Genomic DNA, 8,841 nt, shown 5'->3' with positions numbered 1-8,841 from the left:
ATGTGGATTACATTAGATGGGTTAATACGCTTAGCAGGGAGGTGGAGAGAGAGAGGCAAGAGGCAGAGAGTGGTGCAGGGGTTGAGGAAGAGATGTTGCATGTACCTTATCAGAACATTAAAGAACATCAATTCACACTGGTGCAGAGTTGATGATGAATCCAGTTCACCTCCAATTCAATTTTAACAGAAATGTTTCATTCTTCATTACTGAAAAAAAAGAAAAGTTAAAAACATTTCATTACTATTTTCAAAATGGATTGAATTCCCCCAACAATGACTATGTGTTACCAATATATCCCTCTCAGTCCCACTGCAGCATATACTGTACCAGTGTGAAAGTAGGAAGGTACACAGTACCGGTAAAACAATACGTGCCGGTACTATGCACCATATGAATTATAAGGGGATGTAAATCTCCCAGTCTCTCTCCATATCCGCAACAGAGCGGGCTCCGGTCAGTGGCATGGATGCCCATATATGGGTATGCTCATATTTGGGCATCCCATGTCACTGACCGGAGCCGGCTCTGAGTATAGGGATATATGCGGAGACGCAGAGGTGCAAGGAAATGGGAGGAGGCACGGTGAGAAACAGGGAGAGACCACAGGAAGATAGAGGGCAACAACTTCCACAAGGTACTTGTATGGGTATAATTGTTTGTATTTTGTGCAGAGGGGGTAATTTCAGATAAAATACAATTCTCCACCCTCTACGAAACAATTCCACTTTGTTCAGTAAGCCAGAAAGTCTTGGTCCCATGTGGACTGAATTTAATGCAAATAAGGTCCTTAATACACAAGTAAAGAATAAAGTTACTTATTCTCTACTGTAAGAAGTGCCACATTGCCCACTATTTGGGTCCTGTGCCCAGATTGTGACCATGCATGGCAGAGGTGAGATTCCCCCAACTCCAATTTGCTACACTCTCCAAGAGAGATAATTGTGATCAGAGGTGGAACTAGGGGAGGGTGTGAGCAGGGTCACTGCCCAGGGAGTAACCTGACTGGGGGCACGGAAATCTCATTTAGTGCATATGTTGCGGCACTGCATTGATTGACCGGTCAATCTGCACTGCTGCCTGTCACAGTGACATCCTGATCGGGCACTGTGATCAGCTATAGCACTGACCCAGGTGAGATAGTTCAGCACTTTACAAGGAGGGAACAGATGTTGTGGGTGACAGATGCTGGAGGTAGGCCAAGACTGTTGGCCAGAGTAACGTGGAGACTTACTGCACTCTGCATGCCCATCCTCTCCCTGACATCAGGGGAAGGAAGTGGCCCTGGGGTGTGTGTAGGTATGCCAGATGTCAGTGTATGCATAAGTAAGTATGCCTGTGTAGTGGGAGGTGTAGGGGCGTTAAGCTGGAGGACTTAAAACAGGCACAAAAGCACATAGATACCTCTGATTATACCGCACCAAATGCTGATAATATCATGCTGTAGCTGCACTTTACAGAAGATGATGCAGATGTCATCATTGGTTGGTGGGTTCATTAAATCAATCCATCATATCATAACCACACTGTGCATATGATGTACTGAATCAGTAACACCAGGAAGACATCTCCATGTTAGGAGTAGAGTTGAAGTTAACAGAATATGTCCAGCACTGTGGTGTGTAGCCCATAAATAATAATTGTGCACATTACCAGAACAACATACTGTCAACTGCAAGATCATTTTGCTGCTTGTAGCGTATGCTCATCCTGTACAGTGTTGTAGTAGATCCGTCTCTTCAGTGTTCACTGCAACAAAAGTAAGACATTGCATTAATATTACAGACGTTTGGGGGCTGAAATCTCACTTCGCTGCGGACAATTTCCCTTTGCATAAGATTCTTGTGATTATGTCAATGATGATCAATAACTGCATCATAACACAGCCGCTCTATACAGAAGATGTACTTGCTCTCAATGGTCATGGAGGTAATACGTCACACAATGTACAGATATAGCAAGGATTATTTCTCCCACTGGTGCATTATGGCATTATGATGGGAAATGTTGTGAGATTCTGCATTATCAGCATCACTGAATCTTTTGGAAATTAAGTGATATTCTATGTTTTAATGCAATATTATGGATGATCAGCCGGTAAAATAATAATAGCTTGCTGTATCTGTAGCCATGCTCTACCCATGATGTGCTGAACCAATGACTGCAGAGAGATTCAGAGTGGTAAACATGACTGGAACGCATCTCTGAATAATGGGCAGCAAAGCAGTGCAGAATAGGAGGTGAAAGTATTTAAAATGGAAGATCCTTAGCAGCTGTGTGGGGAGTAGACAGTACAGACTGACCAAGTAAACGGTAAAAGGAGTAACTTCAACATTACTTGGCTTTGTTCTCCACATTGAAGCTTTCCTCCTCTTTAAATCACTAATACTGATGCCATGTGTAACCTGTACTGAGAGTTATATAATCTACTGGCCTAGATGAAACCATATGATGCAAACAGGATCCATCCCACTCCAGATTCATAGAATTGAACCACCTCAACCTTTCATAACAATCACATAGAACTGCAGCTGTGCGCTACTGCACATGTTCTTGTTATGAATGGTAGTAGATGTGGTCCTTGGGTCTTTACTTCATACTGTAGCCACCCTCTACTCATGATGTATTGAATCAACGAAAACTTGCATGGTTCAGATCACAGGAAGGGGTAGAGTAGAGATGAAAATATTCAATGTGAAACCCGTAGCAGCCGGATTGTGTGGAGTCAATAAAACGACAAATACTAAATGGTAAATGAGAAATATACACATTGCTTATCTGTCTCTGTGTAGTAATTTTCCTTCTCTTCAACTGTCCTTCAAATTTTCTCTTTTGCAAGAAAAGGAACACATGGCTTCAATATTCACTTCTGTTCTGCAGTCATCCCTCCTGAAATAAAAGTTAAGCATTGCATTGTTATTATGATAATACATACAATAAACCTTGCTCCAAACCATTTGATGCAAAGCAAATCCACCTCCCACCCACAGCTGTGCTCCTTCTAGAGCATGCATGTCAAACTCCAGTCCTCGAGGGTCCCAAACAGGCCAGGTTTTCAGTAGGGATATCCTGAAAACCTGGCCTGTTTGCTGCCCTCGAGGACTGGAGTTTGACATCCTTGTTCTTGAGCTTCTACCACGCAAGTCATCCATGTGAGTGACACTGTACTGCAGTCCTGGTCTGCACACAATCTACTGAATCAATGACATCACACTGTAAAGGCAATCTACAAGATGTATTAGTTGTCCACACTTCCGAAATGTTACTTTTATGTCCAAATCACTTATTCCCATGACCTGATATTTGTATTTGTTATTTATAGGATTGTCACAAAGAGTTGATGAGGTCACCAAATGATAGTATGTAGAGAGAAAGAGAGATCTCAGAACAGAGCCCTGATGTATACCCACAGACAGATCAATAGAAGACGAAGACATGTTAGCAACAGAGATGGAGAATGTGTGACAGGAAAGTTATGATGAAAACCAGGATAGAACTGTGTTACGGATACCAAGAGAGAGTTTAGAATATGAAGGAGGAGAGTGATTGAGAGCATCAAACGCAGCAGATAGATCAAGTAGGATTAGTAGGGAAAAGTGACCTTGGGAATTTGCTTTAAGCACAGTCTGTAGAACGAGCTGTACGAAAGGCAGGTTGTAAAGGATCCAGGAGGGCATGTGATTTAAGAATGTTGACATTCTAGCAATTAGGAGACAAACAGCAGGAGGGATATAGGGCGGTAGTTAGTAAGGCACATAGGGTGTAGGTTGTTTCTGAGAAAAGGGTGACCACTACAGGCTTAAAGTAAGAGGGTAAAGAGCCAGAGAATAGGGAGGACTTGAAGATGTGGGTGAGAGTGGGGACTAAGAGATGCAGTAAGGTGTGAGGGGATACGATCTAGAGGGCATGTGGTAGAGGGAGAAGAGAAGATGATTAGCTTCCAGCTCTGTAAGAGAAGAAAAGGAGTCAAATGCAGAAGGAGAATTAGGTAGAAGGAGAGAAGGGGGAAGGGACAGAAGGAATCTCCTTGTGGGTGGCATCCACCTTGCCTCTGAAGTAGTCAAATGCTTGAGGAGAAGTGAAGGAAGGATGGCAAGTGTGAGAAGAAGGTTAGTGGAGGGAGTCAAATACAGGGGAAAAAAAGACAGCGTAAATTAAATTTGTGTGTTGATGAATGTGGAAAAAAAAGTAGTGTGGTTTGGCCCCAGAGAGCAGCTTTATACAGGACTGGAGACATTTTTACTGTAGAAAAATCAAACATCAAGTGTGAGATTTCCTTCATAGGCATTAAGAACAGTGAGTGGAAGTGTGATGAACATGTTTGGGAATTTAGCCAAGGGTGTGGGTTAGAGGGACGTGTGTGTCAGAGCTTGAAGGGGCATATAGAGGATAGCATTGTAAGAGTTAATAAGATTGTCAGTTTAAGCAGAAAGAGAGAGAGAGAGCAGAGAGGTTAGAGTAGATGTCAGAGGAGAGTTTAATTAAGCAGAGGAAAATCAGTGGGACAGGTAAGATGGGGTGAGGGGAATGACTGATTGTGAATGATGAGAGCAGAAGAGGTCATGTACAACTAGAGCCTTGTTAGTCAGAGAACGGACATTCCAGAGGGCATAGGAGAAGGGAAGAGAAAAGTAAGGAAAGGAATGTGGATTACATTAGATAGGTTAACACTCTTAGCAGGGAGGCAGAGGCAGGGAGGCCCGATGTGTATATGAGCAGGTTCAAGATTATAAGAGATATCCCACACATCAGCAAACATAGAAGGAGACACAGAGATAGGTGTAGAGAGAGACAGATAGGCGCAGAGAGAGAGGGGGCGCAGAGAGAGAGGGGGCGCAGAGAGAGAGGGGGCGCAGAGAGAGAGGGGGCGCAGAGAGAGAGGGAGCGCAGAGAGAGAGGGGGCGCAGAGAGAGAGGGGGCGCAGAGAGAGAGGGGGCGCAGAGAGAGAGGGGGCGCAGAGAGAGAGGGGGCGCAGAGAGAGAGGGGGCGCAGAGAGAGAGGGGGCGCAGAGAATAGGATGTACATGAGTGCTTTTCATTGAGCAGTGCAGAAATAGCTGCAATAGAGGTCTGTACAAATGGTGCAGTGTGTAGACACATGCAAAGGTAGGGGAAGGAAAGAGGAGAACATGTGGATAAAAGCAGGAGTGTGGAAGTTAGAGAAATTAGAAAAGTTTAACAGAAAAGTGAGGAAACAGCAAGCAGAGAGAACAAGAGAGAGGTTACATTGGGATGACGTTCTGTGGTAGAGAGAAAATGCTAGGAGAGAGCTTTCAAATATTAGAGGACATGACTTGAGGGAGCAAATGTATAAATCAAAACCTGAGGGGGAGGTATAGCATGAAAAGCTTGCACAGCAGATTATAGTCTTAAAGTTGCGTGTACCTCTCAGGGCATTCAAGAAGGTAAATTCTCACAAGTGCAGAGTTCATGATGAAATGCTGAATCCAGTTCCCCTCCAATTTAATTTTAATATAACTTATCCATTCTTCATTACTGCAAAAAGCAAACAAAACAAAACCACATTGCATTACTATTTTCAAAATGGATTGAATGGCATATTCAACAGTGACTGTGTGATGCCAATATTCCCCACTCACTCGTAGTGAAGCACTTATTGTACTAGTGTTGAAAGTAGGCCGGTAGAGTCAGGTACGCATTACTGAAAAAACAATAAGTGCGCGTCGTAAGTACCAGCTCCGCAACAGTGCGGGCATCACATTAGTGACGTGGATGAACATATATGGATAAGCCCATATTAAGGCATCACGTGACCAGAGCCGTCACTGACTGGGTATACGTAAAGACGCAGGGAGATGCAAGGAAAGGGAGGGAGAGAGACAGGGAGAAGATGTGAAACGGAGGAAGGCACGGATGGAGGGAGTTCTTCCGAGCTTCTGCGGGCCTCTCTCTTTCACTGGTGCATGCCGGGAGCTGGTCCCAACATCCACAAAGTGTGTGTGTATTATTGGTTGTATTTTATGGGGGTAGGAGGGTAGTGTGTATATTGTGTGTGTGGGAGTATTATATTGTGTGTAGAGGTGCAGAGGAGAGTACTAGATTGTGTATCTTGTGTAAGGGTGTTGTGTATATTGTGTTTGGAGCTATAATATTATTGGAGAGATTAGTATTGAGGAGGTATTATAGTGTGTATTGTGGGGAGTATTAGTGTGTGTATTGTTTGTGGGTGACAGATGCTGGGGTATGCAGCAATCCCTGCACTGAGGTCCGAGGCGGCTCTGCATCGCTCGCACGCACTGTGGATGACCAAGCATGTGCCCATGATAATCATGGCCTTAGAGGGATGAGTGTGTCAGAGCCTAGAAGGGGCATATAAATATATAATGGAGGAGGGAGGAGGGAGGAGGAGGAGATGATAGCATTGTAAAAGTTAACAAGATAGTTAGTTTAAGCAGAAAGTGAGGAGAGGTTAGAGATAAGGGTAGATGTCAGAGGAGAGAGTTCAATTAAGCTGAGGTATCGAGTAGGACAGGGGTGAGGGGAATGAGAAGTGGTGGATGATGAGAGCAGAATAGGTCATGTACAAATAGACCTTGTTAGTCAGAGAGCAGACATTCCAGAGGGCACGTGAGAAGTGAAGAGTAAAGTGAGACATGGAATGTGGATTACATTAGATGGGTTAATACGCTTAGCAGGGAGGTGGAGAGAGAGAGGCAAGAGGCAGAGAGTGGTGTAGGGGTTGAGGAAGAGATGTTGCATGTACCTTATCAGAACATTAAAGAACATCAATTCACACTGGTGCAGAGTTGATGATGATTCCAGTTCACCTCCAATTCAATTTTAACAGAACTTTTTCATTCTTCATTACTGCAAAAAAAAAAGTATAAAACATTGCATTACTATTTTCAAAATGGATTGAATTCCCCCAACAATAACTATGTGTTACCAATATATCCCTCTCAGTCCCACTGCAGCACATACTGTACCAGTGTGAAAGTAGGAAGGTACACAGTAACGGTAAAACAATACGTGCCGGTACTATGCACCATATGAATTATAAGGGGATGTAAATCTCCCAGTCTCTCTCCATATCCGCAACAGAGTGGGCTCCGGTCAGTGGCATGGATGCCCATGTATGGATATGCTCATATTTGGGCATCCCATGTCACTGACCGGAGCCGGCTCTGAGTATAGGGATATATGCGGAGACGCAGAGGTGCAAGGAAATGGGAGGAGGCACGGTGAGAAACAGGGAGAGACCACAGGAAGATAGAGGGCAACAACTTCCACAAGGTACATGTATGTGTATAATTGTTTGTATTTTGTGCAGAGGGGGTAATTTCAGATAAAATACAATTCTCCACCCTCTACGAAACAATTCCACTTTGTTCAGTAAGCCAGAAAGTCTTGGTCCCATGGGGACTGAATTTTAATGCAAATAAGGTCCTTAATACACAAGTAAAGAATATAGTTACTTATTCTCTACTGTAAGAAGTGCCACATTGCCCACTATTTGGGTCCTGTGCCCAGATTGTGACCATGCATGGCAGAGGTGAGATTCCACCAACACCAATTTGCTACACTCTCCAAGAGAGATAATTGTGGTCAGAGGTGGAACTAGGGGAGGGGGTGAGCAGGGTCACTGCCCAGGGAGTAACCTGACAGGGGGCACGGAAATCTCATTTAGTGCGGCACTGCATTGATTGACCGGTCAATCTGCACTGCTGCCTGTCACAGTGACATCATGATCGGGCACTGTGATCAGCTATAGCACTGACCCAGGTGAGATAGTTCAGCACTTTACAAGGAGGGAACAGATGTTGTGGGTGACAGATGCTGGGGGTAGGCCAAGACTGTTGGCCAGAGTAACGTGGAGACTTACTGCACTCTGCATGCCCATCCTCTCCCTGACATCAGGGGAAGGAAGTGGCCCTGGGGTGTGTGTAGGTATGCCAGATGTCAGTGTATGCATAAGTAAGTATGTCTGTGTAGTGGGAGGTGTAGGGGCGTTAAGCTGGAGGACTTAAAACAGGCACACATCTCACTTCGCTGCGGACAATTTCCCTTTGCATAAGATTCTTGTGATTATGTCAATGATGATCAATAACTGCATCATAACACAGCCGCTCTATACAGAAGATGTACTTGCTATCAATGGTCATGGAGGTAATACGTCACACAATGTACAGATATAGCAAGGATTATTTCTTCCTCTGGTGCATTATGGCATTATGATGGGAAATGTTGTGAGATTCTGCATTATCAGCATCACTGAATCTTTTGGAAATTAAGTGATATTCTATGTTTTAATGCAATATTATGGATGATCAGCCGGTAAAATAATAAAAGCTTTCTGTATCTGTAGCCATGCTCTACCCATGATGTGCTGAATCAATGACTGCAGAGAGATTCAGAGTGGTAAACATGACTGGAACGCATGTCTAAATAATGGGCAGCAAAGCAGTGCAGAATAGGAGGTGAAAGTATTTAAAATGGAAGATCCTTAGCAGCTGTGTGGGGAGTAGACAGTACAGACTGACCAAGTAAATGGTAAAAGGAGTAACTTCAACATTACTTGGCTTTGTTCTCCACATTGAAGCTTTCCTCCTCTTTACATCACTAATACTGATGCCATGTGTAACCTGTACTGAGAGTTATATAATCTACTGGCCTAGATGAAACCATGTGATGCAAACATGGTCCATCCCACACCAGATTCATAGAATTGAACCACCTCAACCTTTCATAACAATCACATAGAACTGCAGCTGTGCGCTACTGCACATGTTCTTGTTATGAATGGTAGTAGATGTGGTCCTTGGGTCTTTACTTCATACTGTAGCCACACTCTACTCATGATGTATTGAATCAATGAAAACTT

At 43.9% G+C, this 8,841-nt stretch overlaps 1 long non-coding RNA gene across 1 annotated transcript; it reads right to left on the bottom strand.

Annotated features, from left to right (window-relative positions):
• Window positions 1-5,390: 5,390 nt before the first annotated feature.
• LOC142475314 (uncharacterized) lies at window positions 5,391-6,821 on the bottom strand. The gene is made up of 3 exons (XR_012790875.1): window positions 6,724-6,821; window positions 5,600-5,661; window positions 5,391-5,495 (listed from the first exon to the last, which is right to left on the bottom strand). It is a non-coding gene; the product is annotated as an uncharacterized LOC142475314 (long non-coding RNA).
• Between the last annotated feature and the right edge of the window lie 2,020 nt (window positions 6,822-8,841).

The sequence above is a fragment of the Ascaphus truei genome, unplaced genomic scaffold (genome assembly GCF_040206685.1).
Source record: "Ascaphus truei isolate aAscTru1 unplaced genomic scaffold, aAscTru1.hap1 HAP1_SCAFFOLD_1148, whole genome shotgun sequence".
Taxonomy (NCBI): Eukaryota; Metazoa; Chordata; class Amphibia; order Anura; family Ascaphidae; genus Ascaphus; species Ascaphus truei.
The sequence above is the reverse complement of the archived record's forward strand: the minus strand, read 5'-3'. Positions and strand labels throughout refer to the sequence as shown.